The 19,673-nt window shown below is 36.0% G+C and overlaps 1 pseudogene; it reads left to right on the top strand.

Moving 5' to 3' along the window:
• Positions 1–205: 205 nt before the first annotated feature.
• LOC114218898 (small ribosomal subunit protein eS24 pseudogene) lies at positions 206–702 on the top strand (annotated as a pseudogene).
• The last annotated feature ends 18,971 nt before the right edge of the window (positions 703–19,673 follow it).

Here is a 19,673-nt window from a genome sequence, read left to right as displayed (position 1 = left end):
GGGATGCAATGCCGCATCGGGCTCCCTGGTCAGCAGCGAGTCTGCTTCTCCCTCCCTGCCCCGCCCCCGCCACCGCTTGCGCGGTTTCTCTCACAAAAATAAATAAAATCTTTTTTAAAAAGAACGTTTTGTATATAGCTTTTAGATCAAATTATCAATTATATTAAGAGTATGATGTAGTTAGGCTTGAAGCCTCGCTGCCATCATGAATGACACAGTAACTACCCGGACCAGGAAGTTCACGACTAACCGACTACTTCAGCGGAAACAGATGGTCGTTGATGTTCTTCACCCTGGAAAGGCAACGGTACCTAAGACAGAAATTCAGGAAAAACTAGCCAAAATGTACAAGACCACACCAGATGTCATATTTGTGTTTGGATTCAGAACCCATTTTGGTGGTGGCAAGACAACCGGCTTTGGCATGATTTATGATTCCTTGGATTATGCAAAGAAAAATAAACCCAAACACAGACTTGCAAGACATGGCCTGTATGAGAAGAAAAAGACATCAAGAAAACAGCAAAAGGGAATGCAAGAACAGAATTAAGAAAGTCAGGGGGACTGCAAAAGCCAACGTTGGTGCTGGCACAAAGTGAGCTGGAGATTGGACAACAGAAGGAGTAAAGATGCTGCAGTGGCTTTATCTGTGGTGGTTGTGCAGATTTTTCATGAGAGGATCAATAAACTAAGAATGTTAAAAAAAAAGAGTATGATGTAGTTAATTTCCACTAATAAGAGTGAAAGGGAAATCTGAGTCAATTTTGAATGATTCTGTGACACAACCTTTTATGTGCAATAAAATCTCTGGTGTATACAGTGCCAAGAGAAATACAGAAGACACACATATGGAGTTCTCTTTGATGTGTGGATAGTTGAGATAGTGATCAAAGCTTTCCCAGCACATTCAAAAGCTCTGCCACCAATTGAAATAAATGAAGCAGAGAACTGAGAACTAAAATTGGGCCATTTGGGCTAAAATAATAGTAAAAGGTCATTTTTTATTTTTACAAAAATTGATATAGTCATTTTATTGTCTCTAAGATTTTTTGAACTTTTGAGGGTTTTTTTGTTTTTATTCATTTATTATTATTATTATGCTATTTGGATCATAATATCTTTTATTTACCTCACTTAATATAAGACAGCCAAAATGTGGACATGAGAAATGACTTTCAGGCAGTTCCTGGGGCAGAGATTTCATAATACCCTTTGTCACAGCAAATGTGGTAGGAAACAGAATATTTTTCTTTTCTGCAGTTGGGATATTACTCTTTTATAATAAAATATTACTGGAAGTATTAATTGTTTAGTTCATATTTTCTAACACATTAAACAAAGTTACTCTTCAAATAGTTTATAGCATTACCTCTCAAGAGCAGGTTAGAAATTTAGCACTCAGTCAGGGATGCTAAATTGCTCATGATATATTAAGGTACACCAAAATTTCACAATTTCCTGAAATCTATATATGCTCCAAGGCTCACTATAATTTCTCACACAGATTGTATCTGAAAAAGGTCGCATGATTCAAATGTTATATTTTTTCCTGAAATTTTATGGTGAATTAAATAAATCCTTTTATTCCTTTGTTGATGACCCTGTTAAACCAGTATTCTTTTTCTTCTCTTTTTGGTGTTGAGACTGAGGAAGACGGAAGGAATGGGTAAGCAAACTCAAAATGACCTGTCTGATAAAAGCATAATACTTTATTTTCCCCTCTTGAAACCACCACCTTTTTTCTCATTTTATTGAAATGGGAATTGAAATCAATACTCTCTAAATCACACACCCCCTTTTACTTATCATAATGGGTATGCTGTTTAGCGTGATGTTTTCTTGTCCAGTCTTCCCTAGATACTTTCCTCCCATTTTTCATTTTGAAGTGTTCGGAAGGTAATGAAGCCCTCTGCATGGCTCCTGTCTTCAGAAAATACTTCTATAGACCAGGCTTCCGCCGTGTGTTCTAATCTCCTTTGGTACAAATGGTCAGCAGGGCATATATTTTTGCCCTGATGCTTTATTTTTTGAACATTTTTATATAGCTGGCAAAGGCTAGACCCTCATGGAATCTTATCAAAACACTGCAGAGTGCTTGAATGCATCATATTATTGGTGTTAATAAAGTGAAAAATTAGCCACTGCAATAGACACTGGGAAATGTTTCAAATCACAGAGAGAGGCTTTCTTCAGGATAGAGCTAAAAGAAAATAGGACTGCAGGGAAATAGATCTGAGAAGGTTTTTGAAAGTATGGAAATCAAACAAAGCTTTTGGTGAATAATAGTTTCCTATTGGACTAAATTAAAATATGTATGTACATGGTGTGTGTGTGTGTGTGTGTGTGTGTGTGTGGTATATGTACAGATGATAAAGGATAGGTCTCCATGGGACAATTAAGTTGAGAACTGAAGTAACTTTAGGCCGGGAATATAATTAATCTAAGTGTTTTTTTTTCTTTAAATTCTTTGTGAATTCCCTCAATTATTCATTTATATATTGGCATTCTGAACATAAGAAGTTATGTGAGTAGATTTTTACTTAAGTACAAATTAGACTGACAAACATTTTAAATCAGACTGCTACCTAAATAAAATCAAGTAAACTTTTAAGGAAATTACTAGGGAATTTTCTTTAAAAAATTGCTATTAAAAAGTGCTTCACTGAAATCTTACTTTGTTTTTAGACAGATTCTCTACATAGTCCAAATATGTAAGGCAGTTGCCAAATCCATTTTATCTTTGGGTAAAAGCAAAAGGGAATTGAAATATTTTAGAAAAACAAGACTAAAATAGTTGATAGATATACTTCTTTTCTTCAACTAGATTGTAAACTGAGGGACTATTTCATGTATTTTATTTCTCCTTGGGTGCCTCCTATAGTATAGGTATTTAGTAAGTAAACTATAATTGTTTGAAGAATGAATGAAGGAGCCCCTGAAAATAGATTGAACATTTTTCTTTCTGCTCACAAGACCCAAACCCTCTCTAATGCTAATTAAAATTTTACTTCACATGTTGCAAAGTCAAAATATCAGTAAACTATAACTATGTATTATTGTCCAAACTTCAAGTTGAGCAAGATTGACAGCAATTATGCTGAAAGAGGTGAAATATAAGAGAAAGAACAATCATAGCTGACAAACCTGGCACCAACAGACACAAACTGTTTAGTGGCTCAAGGAGTGATCTTCTCCTACGTGAAGAATAAATACAAAAAATAGGAATCTAGTAGTATCAAAACAGAACAAAGCAAAACAAAACAGACTAAAGCAGCTGCCAGAATAAGATTCTATATTCTTGCTATGTAGCCTTGGGAGAGATAAAGAAATGGAGGCAAAATACATTGAGCCCTGGGAATGAAACTCCAAAATCTATTGGAAGGGGGAAAGAGTGGTGAGTAATTATATGAGAAGGACTGATAAGGTCAGAAAAGAGTATGCTACCTCATTTAGATGTGCATGAGAAGTTAATATGGGTGTGTACGTATTGGGAAAGAAAAGGAGATTGAGCTCAGCTCCTAACATGCAAATGAGAAATTTCATTCCTAAAGTCTGTGTAGAAGATTTAAGAAAAAAGATACCCACATTTTTTTAAATTAGACATGCAAATCATTCTATTCTCTGAGACCATAGCAGAAAACCTTCTTCCATAATCTCTATTTTAGTTGATGTCAGCACCATCTACCCTGGAAAGCTAAAGGACCATCTGACTTTGCTTTGACTTTACCACTGTTCAAATGCTACTAGTCATACAGGGGTTTTAAAAGAGAATTTAGAGAGGTTTCAGTAGAAAATGTCAAATGTAACTGCTTCTTATGGTGTGAATTACCATTCATCTGTAGACTCCCTTTCTTTTACTCTGGCTCATTTTGTTCTGCATCGCCTTCAGTTAGTTTGGCATTATTGGTCTTATTTCAAAGAAGATGGTTTGCTTTCCTATGGTGAGATGGCTAGTAAATAATATAATAAAGATTATGATCCAGACCAGTAATTCCAGGTTTGATATTCTTTTCTTTTTTCAACACTGCTGATTATTAATGACAGAACTCTTTAGTTACAGTCATTTTTTATTTTTTAATATTTTTAGTTACAGTTAATCAGAAAACAAAGTTGATGGAGAAGGCACCATTTTGAACCTTAGCAGTCGTCACACCAGTGGTAAAAGAAAGCTCTGGAAGTATTTTCAGTGTGCACAAGTGTTAAAATGTGCATTGAATTTCAGGAATTGTCATAGCATTACCATATGAGTATTGTCTAATTTGATGATCTGTAAAATCTAGCACCAAATGCATAGGGTTGAAAAGCCAGTCTATACATAAATTACATCTGGGATTAAAACATCACATTGACTATTTTGCATTTAACCAATCATAGCAAGGGAACAAACAACACTAATCCAAGGGAACCAATCTCAGAAATGGAAGTTCTCATTTCAGATATATAAACCTTGAACTTTCATAGCTTGATGGTTCTTGCTCCTACTGGAGAGGTGAATGCCATCCCCTCATTCTTCTCACATTTGAGGGAGCCCAAATCTGGTCACCACACAGATGAGAGCCTTCACATTGAATACCATCCACAAAGACAGGGTAGGCAGCTTCCAGAGAAAGAGAAAGCAAAGCATTTTTACTATTAGGAAACTATGTACCACTGATTGGGGACTGGTGGGGGAGGGGGAATGAAGCCTAGAGGTTAAGATCCTATGTTCCCTTTACTTATAGCCTGAGAGACAGAGAGAGAGAGAGAGAGAGAGAGAGAGAGAAAACTAAATAATATAAGTCTGGTAGATTGGATAGGTTTTTTATATTGTGTAGCTTTTTGTTATGTCAAATAGCCCTAATAAGTTATTAACTATAAGTTAACCTAACTAAATAAATAAGTTGTTTGGAAAGGTTATTTCTGGCCAGTTTCCACTTATTTTGTTAAAGGTAGTTTAACCAGTGTGACTCAGTTAATTATAGGTCTTAGATCCCACATAGCATGGACAGTTTTGCACTGATAAGGGACTCTAGCTCAGAAGGAACTTATATCACTTCCACAAATGACTTGTTAGATATAATTAATCCCATGCTCCCATCAAAACACAAGATTGCCAGGAAGCAAAATCCTGTTCTGTGCTAGAAAGTGGAAAGAACCAGGAATATTTGACAAACAGCAATAATGACAACACACCTACAGTCATTCCACTGCCTGAGATTTATATTGAACCTTGTCCATATGTGAACCCAAGTTTGCACTGGGAGAAAGAGTTTTAAAAGCCAGGTTATCCATCAGTTTCTTCTCATTTTTATGTAAAAGTTTGTTGGATTTCTGATTCCTCCTCTCTTCCTAATGCCTGGTGCCTACATGCTCCTTAAACTGCAATTTGTTCTTCCTACACGAAACTCTTTCATAACTTCCCCAGCCCAGAATAACACTGCCCAGCAAGCCCTGCTGTTATCCATGCTTCAGCATCCCAATTTCTTCCTAATATATTTGTTTCCTGGTCTCATAATTCACAGAATTTCCAAGTTGAATTTTCACAATACTGCTATTTCATACGGGAACACACACCTCTAATAGTGTTCTGAGAATTGCTAGCAACAGTTGGCTGCAGGGAAAGCATTTCCAGGCAGGAAGCACACACTGGGTTATGATGATATGGCTCTGACAGGGAGATCTCAGAACTCTTTGACTAGACCCATAGATGAAATTCCCAAATTCTGCCATTTTCAGTGATTGTATCATTTTACTGCAACCAGGAAGTGGAACTTCTCACAAAGGACCTGATTCCATGAATAAGCAGTAGGTCAAATCTGAATGCCTGTCTGGGAAACTATTGAAAAGTTTCTTACTCTCCTCCAGTCAGCAAGGAATCCCAGGCCTTGTGGAGAATCAAGATTGGTTCTCTCTCTCTCTTTTTTTTAAGATTTTATTTTATTTATTCAACAGAGAGAGAGAACGCGAGAGAGGGAACACAAGCAGGGGGAGTGGAAGAGGAAGAAGCAGGCTTCCTGCTGAGCAAGGAACCCAATGTGGGGCTCGATCCCAGGACCCTGGGATCATGACCTGAGCTGAAGGCAGACACTTAATGACTGAGCCACCCAGGCGCCCCAAGATTGGCTCTCTTTATCTGCACATGAATCATAAAGCATCGAATTAGGTTACTGCCTAGAACTGAGTGGTCTTTTTTAATTGCATAACTCACAAAAGTCACTCCAATTGTTTATAAAACTACTCATCCCTCCCTTTAGTACTCAAAATTAATATAATCGGAGAAATGGCTGTAGAGGTTTTCCAACCCACACATTAAAAAAAATAGTTTTATTCTTGATTTTCTAACAAAGTACTGCCCAATAGAAATACAGAGTGAGCTACATAATTAATTTTACATTTTTAGTAACCAAAAGAGAAAGAGGTGACTTAATTTTAATGATATATTTTATTTAGCACGATGTATTTAAAATATTTCAATATGCAATCAATTTTACAAAATTTTTCAATGAGATGCTTTTGCATTCTTTTTTGTTTGTACCAAACCTTTGAATTCTGGAGCATATTTTATACTTATAGCGCATCTCAGTTAGACAAGACACATTTCAACTGCTTAGTAGCTACAGATGCTTAGTGACTGCCATGTTGAATATTTCTGTTCTGGTAGATTTCCCAGTCATTTGAGAACGCCTGTTTCTCACCACTTAGTTATCACTTGTCTATAATTTAATCTTCTTGGGTAAAAAGACAACACAACATATCCTGTCACAGTGCCAGCACACAGCAAGTGCTCAATAAATGTTTACTAAATAACTTTAAACTTCAATTTACAAATATTTACATGTTTACTGATCTGCAACTATGTGCCAGGTACTTTTCCAGTCACTACGGAATTCAGCAGTAATAAAAATAGACTAAATGCTTTCACAGAACTTAACTTTTGGTGGTTGGTTTCTTTAAGCAGATGCCAAATAAAATTACAAAACACAGAAATACAGAAACATACCATCTAGTGAGTCAATAGCATGCGTTTTAAATAGATTTCCTACTTATCTTCTCTGTTAGTGATTTCCATTGTTCTACCTATTGCCCATCCTTTATCACTCTCTGTCTACTTAGAATCTTTTACTGTAACACCACACACAAGCTTCTCTTCTTTAGAAGGTCCAAAGCTTCTTACTGTTTTTCAGGCAGAGTTTTCTGATGTTTCTGGGCCTTTGAACTTCTTAAACATTTGTTAAGTCCCTACTCATAATTCAATGTCAAGTTCAATTGATCCCTCATCCATGAAGATGCTCCTAATCCCCATTGTCAGTTATTTAGTCTTCATTCCTTGCTCAACAAGATTTTGTGTGGGTCTGTGATGTCACTTATTATGGACTGCCATTATAAGCTAATTCCTCCCCATTAGACCATTGCTTACTTACTGTAGCTCTTGTAACTAGCAGAGGAACTGGCATAAGACAGACTCTCAGAAAATGTGTGTAAGATAGATGGATAGTGCACCTGTCCCCTGTCTTAATCCTTTATATTCTCTCCTGATCCAAAGTCATCTGCATTCATGTGTTTATGTGGCACAACCTACCTACTGATATTTTTGCCTTTTATCGGTGTTCCCATTGGTAGATGGAGAAGAGTTGCTAGATTGGGGAGTTAGCATCAAATCATGAGGAAACATCCAGAGAAAGGCTGAGACTACTATATATTTTAGTGTCCTCTTCTCTGCATGAGAGAACCATTCCTGAAGCTGTATCCAAGTCATTCTATTTTCCCTACCTCCGTTGTTTTCTGGGCATCCCTTTTTTTTTAGGCTTTAGTAGTTTTCCAGTGCTAATTCAGGAAGAATATTTATAAACTACTGACTTCAATTTGAATAAAAATAACAAACCATGTCCCATCCAGGTTTGAAGGTAGCGTTGTTCACACCTTGATAAGGCATTAAACACATGAATCCTTTTAAATGAAGCTTCACTGTAATCCAGCCTTGTATCTACACATCTGAGAACCTGTCTGAATGCAGTTAGACCACAGAATCCTAACGGAATTGTAGTCCTTGCTTGTGACATTATCATTGTGTGATGTGTTGCATTTTTGGCACTTATGAATGAGCTCCTCTCCAGGGCTCAGGGAGTTTGTGTCCATGGTTCTGATATTTTACCGCTAGTTGGTAACACAGGTTTACCTACCAAAACATGGGATTTTCTCTTCACCTTAGTGTGATACAGGTATACATGGGGTAAATCACAATTCTGTCATTCCTTAGGAAGTTACTTTCAAATTACTGAAATATAAATTTTAGTGTAATATATATTTAGTTGATTTAGAGACAAAGATAATAAATAAGGGAAAAGCATATAATCTGATCCAACAAGGACTTAACAGTATTTTTTCCCATATTATACCTCAGTTTCTGTCTTTGTTTTCCTTTTGTTGTTGTTTTCATCAAATAAAGAGGTGTCTCATTAAATTTACAGTCCTTTCAGAAGCCATACAAAGTATTTCCTATAGTTTGCCACTCTCTAACACTAAGATTTGAATTTCCTAGATACAGATGGAAGACATGGACATTGGTAAGATTTATTATGTGGTAGAAACAACTGAAGCAAGAGATCAATGTCACGTCTTCCCTATCTAGCCAAATGAACTTAAAAAGGTGCAAGCTTCTTAGTTGTGCATGTAAAATCCTTCACATGTAGTTTGTGATAGATAAATGCTAATTCTCTGCTTATTTCCCTTTTCTTAAGGATCTGAAAATATAGTTAATGGGTTCCTTTTCTATCCGACAATGAAAGAATATGGCACTTCTCTCCAATTGTCTTTCAATGTATCCTTCCCAATATCCAAGGAGAATATAGAAAGTAACCAAGCCTCTGCTGCTGTGAAACATACCACTTAGGGCTTTCTAATTACCCCATATGTTCCCACATCTCAAGATATATTTTAAACAGGTTTCCGCTGGAGAAAACACCTTAAGCCTAAGAATTAATCCAATGGTAGAATTCCAGATAATTGCCTCTGCAACTAGATTATAAGCTTATGGAGAGAATGGGTAATAACACGACTTTTTTTTTTTTAAGATTTTATTTATTTATTTGACAGAGAGAGACACAGCGAGAGAGGGAACACAAGCAGGGGGAGTGGGAGAGGGAGAAGCAGGCTTTCCGCTGAACAGGGAGCCCGATGCGGGGCTCGATCCCAGGACCCTGGGACCATGACCTGAGCCGAAGGCAGACGCTTAACGACTGAGCCACCCAGACGACTTTTTGATATCTGCTCAGATTTTCATCACTAACCACTCAGGAGAGCACCCAGAAGACTCTCCCTAACGTGAGTATCAGTGAGAAAATGATCAATGTTCTTTACCGAGTTTAGTAAAAAGGGAAATATTTAGAAATTTGAATCATTCCAGGGAGAAAATTTAAGAAACTGTAGGGTAGGAAGAAGTTTTCCTTGATCTTCTTAAGGTGCCTGGTAGGGTCTGAAAATTAAACTGACAAAATCAGATTAACAGGAGGAACATTTATTTAATATGTTTTACATGACATATGAGCCTTCACAAGAAACTGAAGACCCATAAGAAAAGTGAAGAAATGGTTAGACCTGAGTATATTTATGCTATGTTAATAAAGAGTGGACGGTTGTGGATAAACATGATAGGTTAGGGAGTATGAGGTAAGTGCAGTAAACTGGAGAAAACTTAGCAATGCCTTTTCGTTGCCATTTTTCTTAGTATCCCTTTGTCTTCAGAGGTGAGGATATTCTTTTTCCCTGAAGGAGGGCATCTCTCACATGAAGGTTTTGCTCCTTCTCCCCTGTCTTAGGGGAGAAGGACAGAAGAAATGTCAGAGTGACCTTCCTGATTCTGCTGTATTCTTAAACTCCTTCAGCTTAAAAATATTCAGCATGCTGGACACCTGGGTGGCTCAGTTGGTTGGGCAACTGCCTTCAGCTCAGGTCATGATCCTGGAGTCTCAGGATCGAGTCCCACATCAGGCTCCCTGCTCAGCGGGAGTCTGTTTCTCCCTCTGACCCTCCCCGCTCTCATGGTCTCTCTCTTTCATTCTCTCTCTCAACTTAAAAAAAAAAAAATCTTAAAAAAAAATTCAGCATGCTAAGGTGTCAAATTCTGGGGTAGTATGCCTTGAACCCCATCATAATACTTAATGATATAGATTATCATATCACATTGAAATCTGTTTTGAGTAAAGTTCCTCATTCTAAACTTGAAGGAGGAGTTTCAGACTATAACATTAAACTAGATTTTTTTAAAAATAAAATTAATGATACATAATTTACCAGCTTTCTTTATGTTGACCTACATTGTTTTCACACATGTTTTTTTGGACACTCTATCAGTTCTCCTGCAATTTAAAAAAAAACATGTCTTATGCAAAGTACAAAATAGACCATTGTTGTATGATTTCACATCTTTATCAGCAATGTATGCAAGTCCTCACAAAATTTTGGTAGTAATAATCTTTTTTTTATAATAACCATTCTAGTACATAATAATATTATCTCATTGTGGTTTTAATTTGCATTTCTCTAATGAATAATGATGTTGATCACTTTTTCCTGTTCTTATTGGCCACTTACATAGGGGAGGAAAAAGTTTTCCTCAATCTTCTTAAAGTTCTTGACTGGGTCTGAAAATCAAACTGATAAGGATGGATTAACAGGAGAAAAACATTCCAATTTTACTGAATTTCTACATGTACGTGGGGGCCTTCCTAAGAGAATATGTCCCCAAAGATGTGCCCAGATCGAGAAGCTGTACTACCTTTTAGGCAAAGAAATAATAAACTTGTGATGAACTGATAAGACAGAGGGGGTTGGTCTAGGGGTAGTAAATGGTGAAGAAGTAACTAGGAAGATAAGTATTCATTTAACAAGGTTTGTTTGTATAGATTTCTCAGTCCCAAATTCCCCATCTCTGGTGATAAAAATGTCTTCCTCTTGGTAGAGAGAAGATACCTTTCACATAGGAGTTTTATGACCTGTTTCAGGGAAGAAGAGTGAGGTGGAGGGAAAGGTCAGAGAGACCTTCCTACTTCTGCTATTTTCTCAAAATCCTTCAGTTTAAGATATTCAGTGTGCCAAGGTAACATAATTTTAGGATAACATGTCCTGAATCCCATCAATAATTTAAACAGGATTCAAGGTACATTTTGCAAAATATTAGTTGCTTATTTTGTGTGCGTTTTCCTTTAAGAAATAAAAACTTAAAATTTTTGTTTGTGCAGTACTATAGTTTCCTGCCTTCTCTCTTGAGGGACTCTGTCTCCTACTAAAAATCCCTTGCATATCTCTGTTTATCCTTGTACTTTTACTGATCTGCCCTGAGTGTCAGAGTAACAGGAGAGGTTGCACTCCATTCTGACTTTCATTCATGTTTGGCAGTTTCTTGGTTGAATTCGATCTGAGTAGCTTTGGTTAAATTAGATTAGCAATAGCCACTTGACTTGAGACACTACCGTATCCCAACCTTCTCTTGAGGTAGTGTACTAGTCACATAATTTATGCTTTGTTCTCATAGCCTACAAATATAGTGATAAATATATGTTCTCCTAAACACATTTATGAGAAAACTTAAAAAATCAGTGTGGTAATATTTTTATTTATTTATGGTAAGTGGCTTGCATCACTGGACAAATTTTAAAATTGACTGGGTTCAGGATACGTGAATGGATGAAAATAAGGTCTGCAGATTAGCACATGATTCCCTTTGTTGAGAATATCCACCTGAGTGTTTTCCTTGTGTGTCTTCCCTTAAGGTGTAAGTGGTGCTGCCAAAGCATAGCCACAAGCTTGGGGAGGTTGCAGAGAAGCTTATAAACTCCCAAGGGCTTCTCCACACTGCCTTAATAATTTCCAGCTCTGTTTCTGATTCAGGTCAGGCTGGAAAGGTATTATACCTGAGATGGAATGTGGATAAACACTTCATTTCTCCTGCTTCATTGCTTTAACCATCTAACTTGTGAACCTCAAGGTCATTGGCACTATTCCAAAGTCCAAAGTCCAATATAAAATCCTGAGTGACCATTCATGTAAAGCCTATTGAAACAGCACCTATTGCCTTAAAAATCAGATTGCTATTTTTGGGAATACAACAAGGAGGGAGAAATTCCACCAGTAAATACATGCAGGACAGTTTTTTAAAAGATTTTATTTATTTATTTATTTATGAGAGAGAGGGAGAGGGAAAGAGTGTAGGGGAAAGAGCAGAAGGGGAAAGAGAGGAGGGAGAAGGAGGGGAAAGAATTTTAGACTCTGTGTTGAGCAAGGAGCCCTACTCAGCACTCGATCCCAAACCCTGAGATCATGACCTGAGCCAAAACCACGAGTTGGACGCTTAACTGACTGAGCCACCCAGGTGCCCCTACATGCAGGACAATTTTTAACATTGTGAAAAAGAAAAATGAGAATTCCTTCATCACTATCATGGAGCAATGAGAGCCCACATCAGCATAAGAGAAACCAATCATGGATATAGAACAACTAGAGAATGATGTTAATTTTGGGTAACTAAAGTCAGCACAAAATACTTTAAATTAGCCAACTATAGGAATCTATAGGAATAAACAGTTGTATTTAAACTGATCAAGGTGCCTAATGTGTATGCTCAGGACTTAATTATTGAAGTCTTACTACATAATAAGCATATGATAAAGTTTAGGACATGCAAGCTCAAAATATGGCGTGTTGGCAATTTGAACATTTTAAGCTGAAGAAATTGAGAAATGGCAGGTGCAGGAAGGACTTTCTGACTGTCCCCTGAAGCAGGTTTTCAGATCCTCATGTGAACACTGCCTACCTGTACCTAAAGGTAAAGGAGCTTCCTTATCTCCTAAGACTAAGGGACACAAATCAGAATCTGAAAGAAGAGGCCTTGATAAGTTTCCCCCATTTCACTACACTACCTCTGACCCTTTGTCCTGTCGTATCTTCTTAAAACTCTCTACTCTTCATCAGACCTAGCACAAAAATACTCAGGTTTAACCACTTCTTTGGATCTTCATTTCTTTATGAAGTTTCCTTTGTCATATAGAACTTACTTTAAATACATTTGTATGCTTTTCTTTTGTTGATCTGTCTTTTGTTACAGGGGTCTCAGTTAAGAACTTAAAAAAGGTAAAAGCAAAACATGTTTTTCCTAACCTATATATAAATATATTTCCTAACCAGTCTCATATAATCCGCTCATAACCATCATATGAGGTAATCACTCTCACTTATAACTAAGCAAACTGAGACTTCAGGATCCTCTGTAATGTGTCCAAGGGTTCTTAGCTCTCAGGAGCTGACCTGGGATTTAAACTCAGGTGTGCATGGGATCCAGTGTCTCCATTTTTTTTTTTTTTTTTTTTTTTTTAGAGAAAGAGAGCGTGTGCACAAGTACACATGAGTGGGGGGGAGGGGGGCAGAGGGAGAGGGAGAGAGAGAGAATCCCAAGCAGGCTCCATGCTGAGTGGCATGGAGCCCAATGAGGGGCTCAATCCCACAATCCTGAGGTCATGACCTGAGCTCAACTCAAGAGTCGGATGTTCAACCAACTGAGCCACCCAGGTGTCCCCTGTCTCCATTCTTAATAAGTAGTCCATTTCATATCCTGGAGCTGTCCTTTACTAAATTTGAAAGCTCTTTCTTAATTTGTCTGTGCCTCAATTTCTCAATTATAACATAAGGATAACAGACTTGCATCATTATTTTAAAATTAAGTTGAGGGGAATGTAAAATGATGTAGCTGCTATGGAAAACAGTATGGTAGATCCTCAAAATATTCAAAATAGAATTACTGTATGATCCATCAATTCTATTCCTCCATATATACCCAAAATAATTGAGAGCAGGATCTCAAAGAGATATTTGTAAACTCATGTTCATAGTGTGGGGGAGAAAAAAAAAAAAATTCTCCATCTTTCTTCATTCTCAGCTGTAGCATAGACAGATTAATAAAAGAAAAACACACAAGTTTGTGAACATGTATACCTCATACATGCAAGGGAGACCCCCAAGGAAAGATGAGTAATTCTCATTTAGGATTCAGGCTTGAATACCATCTTCAGCTAAAGACTAAAAAGAGAAGGGTGTGGGGAGGCCAGTTATAGAGAGGTGACTAGGAAAACTGCTAAACAAGAGTAAGATTTGTTATGCAGATTTAAGTCCAATCTTCTCCATTAAGAGTTTGGGTTGGTTTGTTTTTCTTTGTTTGCTCATTTTGCTTGCTTTAATCATCTTTTTCTTCCTAGTACAGAGAGGGAGACACACTTACAAATGAAGATGTTCTTTATAAATGTAAATTTTCCTTACTAAAGGTTAAATTCTCCTCTGTTTTCAGAGCTTCTTCTATATCTGCTGTGTCTCAAAAAAAAAAAAAAAATCAGCCCCCTGCTGCAAAAATCATGTGCCAAAAAGACACATTTGGGGGTGGCCCATTTTGCTGCCCTCAACAACAGCATTATTCACAATAGCCATAAAGTATAAGCAACTTGTGTCCGTCAATAGATGAATGGTTAAACAAAATGTGGTATAGACATACACAATGGAATATTACTTAGCCTTAAAAAAAAAAAAAAAGAAAAAATCCTGCCAAATGTAATAACATGGATGAATCCTGAGGACATTATGCTAAGTGGATTAACTCAGTACTCATAATTTCACTTATGAGTGTGAAAATGCATGAAGTAACCTTCTTTAAAATGGGAGTTGGAAGCCCTGGAAGAAGAGTTCTCATGCACATATACTCATTGCAGCTTTTATACCTAGGAGAAAGAAGGAAGAGAAGAATGGTTTTGACAAGGGAAGACATAATTTTCACCTAGGAATTTTAATCTCTTGCTTTTATGAAAAGGAAGATCCTTCCCTACCCCAGCAGCAATGTGCTAACCACAGCTTGTAGCCAATGAGAAACAGTCAAAACCTCAAACTCTTGTTCTTCTTCAATAAACTTTTGTTCAAGACAACCCTCCCTAATTTCATCCAAATTAAAGCTGACCTTTCCTTTGTCTCTTTGGACTTGACTTTGGTTCCCCAGGGTTTGCTTGTTTTGAAATGCAGTTCCTCTGCTATTCCTGAATAAACTTATTTGCTAGTAAAATAACTGGCTATTTTAATTTTAAGGTTGACATGAGGTATCTACAAGAGTCAAACTCACAGAAACAAAAAGTAGGATAATGGTTGCCAGGGGGTGGGGGAAGAGGAAAATGGGGAGTTGTTTTTTAATGAGTGGATAGAGTTTCAGTTCTGCCAAATGAAATGAATTTTGGAAATTGGATGCATAATGTAAATGTATTTAACATTACCTAACTATACTCTTAAGAGTGGTTAAGATGACTAGTTTTCTTATATGTGTTTTACCACACACACACAAAAATAAATGGAAGTACTGTTTTTAAAGTAAATATTATAGTGCCTGGCTTTATATTTGGTGACCAATAAAGAGTAGCTATTCTTATTGCTGTCTATTAGTTTCTTTTGAGTATGGTTAATTTTATTTAGGTCCCAGAATCTGGTGGATTTAAGTGAACTAACTAAATTGATTTTCTGAACCATCAACCATGAACACTTCAATAAATTAGTATTATTAATGAGGCCATGTCTGCATGTCTGTTAAATCTCACTTTTTAACACCACCTTTTTAACCCCCCAGCAATTACTTACATTAAAAATAAATGTTCAGCTGGGGCGCCTGGGTGGCTCAGTTGGTTAAGCGACTGCCTTCGGCTCAGGTCATGATCCTGGAGTCCCGGGATCGAGTCCCGCATCGGGCTCCCTGGTCAGCAGGGAGTCTGCTTCTCCTTCTGACCCTGTTCCCTTTCGTGCTATCTCTCATTCTCTCTCTCTCAAATAAATAAAATCTTTTAAAAAAAATAAATAAATGTTCAGCTTAAACTGGCAAATGGATATAGTTCTCTAAAAATAAGTTGCAGATAACAACTACTGAAAAAAAAAAGAAGGATGAAGAGTAAAGTTGAGGATAAATTTCATGTAAAACATCTAAAAACATACTGTATTGTTCTTAATAGATATTCAAGGCTTGGTGTAGGCAGTTGGGCCAAACCAGCCATGTGGCCCAGTTTGGTTTGGCATAAATGAAGTTTTAAAAGTTTTCAGATTAAAAATGAATTTGAGTGGGACAAGTGTTTTCAGGTTTATTCAGAAAACTTTCTACTAGCACCCTCAGCTCCAGATTTTTCCTTGTCTTAGATCACATATTTCTGTTACGTACATGGTTCCTGTGAACATTTGATTTTGCCACCTTTGATTTATAGATTAACCTTAGAAACTGCATCAAAAACTGCTGAGATTGTCTATAAATATAGATCATTTTGAACCATCTAAACTTTACAAAAACTTTTGTAAAACTTTAAAATTATTTATTATTTGGTATTTGAATCAGATTTTAACAACTACTTCCACAGAGCACCATATCATTATATATATCATTTACATATACATCACACACTATATTATACTTATATAATATAGTGTGTATGTGTGTGTGTGTGTAACATTTACTGTGGTACTCACACATAACAGGAATTAAGGCTTATTTTAAAAATACTGATTTATTTATCCATCTCCTAAACAAATAAGGGTAGTGTTTTATTAAACTCTTATCACCAATGTCAAAGCTATACTAGACATTAAATGTTTGTTGAACATGTATACATGAAAAGCCAATATGCAATTAATAAGAACAGCTCTTTCAGCAAATTAGATACAAGGCACTTGAAAGAATCAAATGGCTTTAGGGTACTGTGACAGATATGAGTATATCTGTGCTGGGGTGGTATGACAAACTAACCCCGAGTAAACACACAGAACAAGTAATTTCTGCATTCATATCACTTTTTTTTCTGATTCAGTACTGTCACAGCCAAATCTTGCTTTAAAAATCCCTAATACAATTAAAAAAATGTTTTATTCATACATATTGGTTACATTTTAAAGATATAATGTTATAAGAAAAAAGTCTTGGATGATTGTTCTTTTTTCCTTTTTCTTTTTTGATTGTTCTTTTTTCAGTTTCAAAAGCGATTTCTCAAAGGCTGACATCTTCAACATCTACTTCAATACAGAACAGATGTTTATAGCTGAGATATAAACCTCTTGAAGCATGGAAGTGGTGGCAAAGTGTTAACTGTGAATAGCACCATTATAATCAATTATAGCCGTATGTGATGGACATAATACTTTGAAATGTTCAATAATCCACATTTGGAATAAAGATTGTTCATTTTATTTTATCTCCCAATTGTACTCAATTATTTATAGAGATAGAAAGATCAGATGGATAAAACTGTAAGTACTTATGAGCAAGATATATTTGCATGGATATGAATGGGTGAGTGGAAATTTAAGATCTATTTGATTTTAAAATCACTTAAATGTTTTAAAAGCATGTCTCAAAACTGGCATATATGACATTTAAAAAAACTGCCTATTTAGCTTCAGAGAAATTCATTTTCCCATTGAAAATTTGGGATATAATTGACTTATGTTTTGGACAATTTTTCAGAGAAACAGTGTGAGAATTGGACAGTATTTTATCCATAGGGACAGGTGTTTCCTTTCTCTGTGGAGGAAAATTAGAGTTTCACAGTATTTTAAAATATTTATGGGAAAGTTTATGAAAAAAATCCTTTTGCTTTTTTTAAAATTGATTTTTAAGTTGTTCTTTGGCTTCAGCTATAAAATATTTAAGGTTATCAATTCACTACAAGCAACTTTTTCCCTCTTCAAGGAGCATATATGAGACTTTAATGGTTTCTCATCCTCAGCCTAACATACTGTCATTGGTCCTGTTTAAGCCATAAATGGTGTGTGCTGCTGGACAGCTCATCTTATTCTTTAGTTCTTGGAAGGTAGCTCTAATCTAGAAGTATTTGACAAATACAATTCTGAATTATTCTGGAGCTTTTACCTCTAATGAGGTTCCGTATTCCCTCATGAAAAGTATACATGATTGAGTGAAGTCTGGATGAGAGAAAAACATATGGCTTTTACTTTAAATTATATTGAGGTGTAGGGAAGAAAAAATTTTTTCCTCTACCCTTCTAGGTTATTTTGGCTGGACTGTTAATTAAGTTGACATAAGGCAGATTAACAGGAGAAAAACAAATTTAATTACATATGTATGGGAATCCCATTAAAATATGAGATCCAAGGAAAAGTTGGTCAGTTAAGACATATACACCATCCTGAACTAAGGAATGAGATAGAGCCTATGACTTCAAAGGGAAAGAGGGTAATTCATAGGAGAATAAGAAGAACAGATGTTTGCCCCACCATACAGATAGGTCTTTCAGATCAAAAGTCGTCTCTGGTAATAGATCTCTCTGTGAGTCAAGCTCCCTATCTAAATTCTTTGTGGTAGTTAAGGGAGACGTAAAATGTCTTTTGAGTTGATCGCCTTCAGCCAAAGTAGCAAATTTGGGGGTTGCCTATTTTGCTCCCCTTCAGAGACAATGTCAACTATTTTTCTTTAATGCTCATGGACATTACTTACATTATGTAAATATGTGCAGATATACTGAGGCCTTTTTGTAATTAATTTGACGTTTTTTTTTTACTTCAATTTTTTAACTCTGGAAAACGATCACACAATTTTTTTAATATCTGGAAACTGAACCAAACAATATTGGCTAATTAGGGATTTGGATGAAGATGAATGTGTGTGTTCTTCATAAAAATACAACTACATAAATGAGCTCTCTTTCTAATTCAAGAACCTGTACTATCTCTACTTTTATGTATGTATTTTCATCATAAAAATATGACTGTTAATTTTATATTGTTCTATAGATAAATAAGTTGTATATCTCAAATAAAATTGGTACAGTATTTTCTTGTGTTCACTGCTATTAGAGTTCAGAAGACTAGATGCATGACCTAAATACATTAGATATTTATCCAGTGAGTTAAAGATGGGAGAAAATTTAAATGTGTGAAGAATCAAAGAACAATATTTTTTTTGGTAAAAATTGATCTTCTAATATACTATAGAGAAGGTAAAACGTGGTATGACTAAGAACTAAGGTATATATAATATATATAGGGCACCAAATCATTTTACTCAAAGCAAAAGAGTACATACAGAGATGTTTACATGGCATAAAATACTTTTCTATAGAAGTAGAGACTGTGTTCTAAATATTGCTGGCTTGTTTTATATTTTTTTTTCATGTTTTTGAAGAAGAGCAGATTTTACCACCCCAAAATATGTCTTTGGTATAAGAATTATTTTGAGTTAAAGGCAATCAAAACCCAGCAGGTTCAGGCAAAGTTATTTTGCCTCTCCTTCAACTGCTTAAATTTACATTGGAAACAAGAGTGTATCTGCATAGTAGAGCAACCATTGATTTCCAAATCTGTCTGCCCTACTGTGACTGGCCTTCCTTTGTATCCCCAGATCTTTAACCCTTTCCTTAACTCAGGTTGTTAATAAGCCTCAATTACCTGGCTGCCCTTAGGGTCTCATATTTTTATGGGGTATCCCTATGTACAAAATTTGTTTGTTTTTCTCCTGTTAATTTGTCTTATGCCATTTTGATTATTAGACCATCCAAAAAAACTTAAAGGGTAGGAGGGAAAACTTTTCTACCCATACATTTTTAATATAGTTTCTTTATGAAGGAAGAGAACAGAGTATAATAAACCTCCTTAAACGTAGATTAACAATGATTCACATTTTGTCA

The sequence above is a fragment of the Eumetopias jubatus genome, unplaced genomic scaffold (genome assembly GCF_037043125.1).
Source record: "Eumetopias jubatus isolate StellerSeaLion01/CBP00866 unplaced genomic scaffold, mEumJub1_p1.0 scaffold_1, whole genome shotgun sequence".
In the NCBI taxonomy this organism is placed as follows: domain Eukaryota; kingdom Metazoa; phylum Chordata; class Mammalia; order Carnivora; family Otariidae; genus Eumetopias; species Eumetopias jubatus.
The sequence above is the reverse complement of the archived record's forward strand: the minus strand, read 5'-3'. Positions and strand labels throughout refer to the sequence as shown.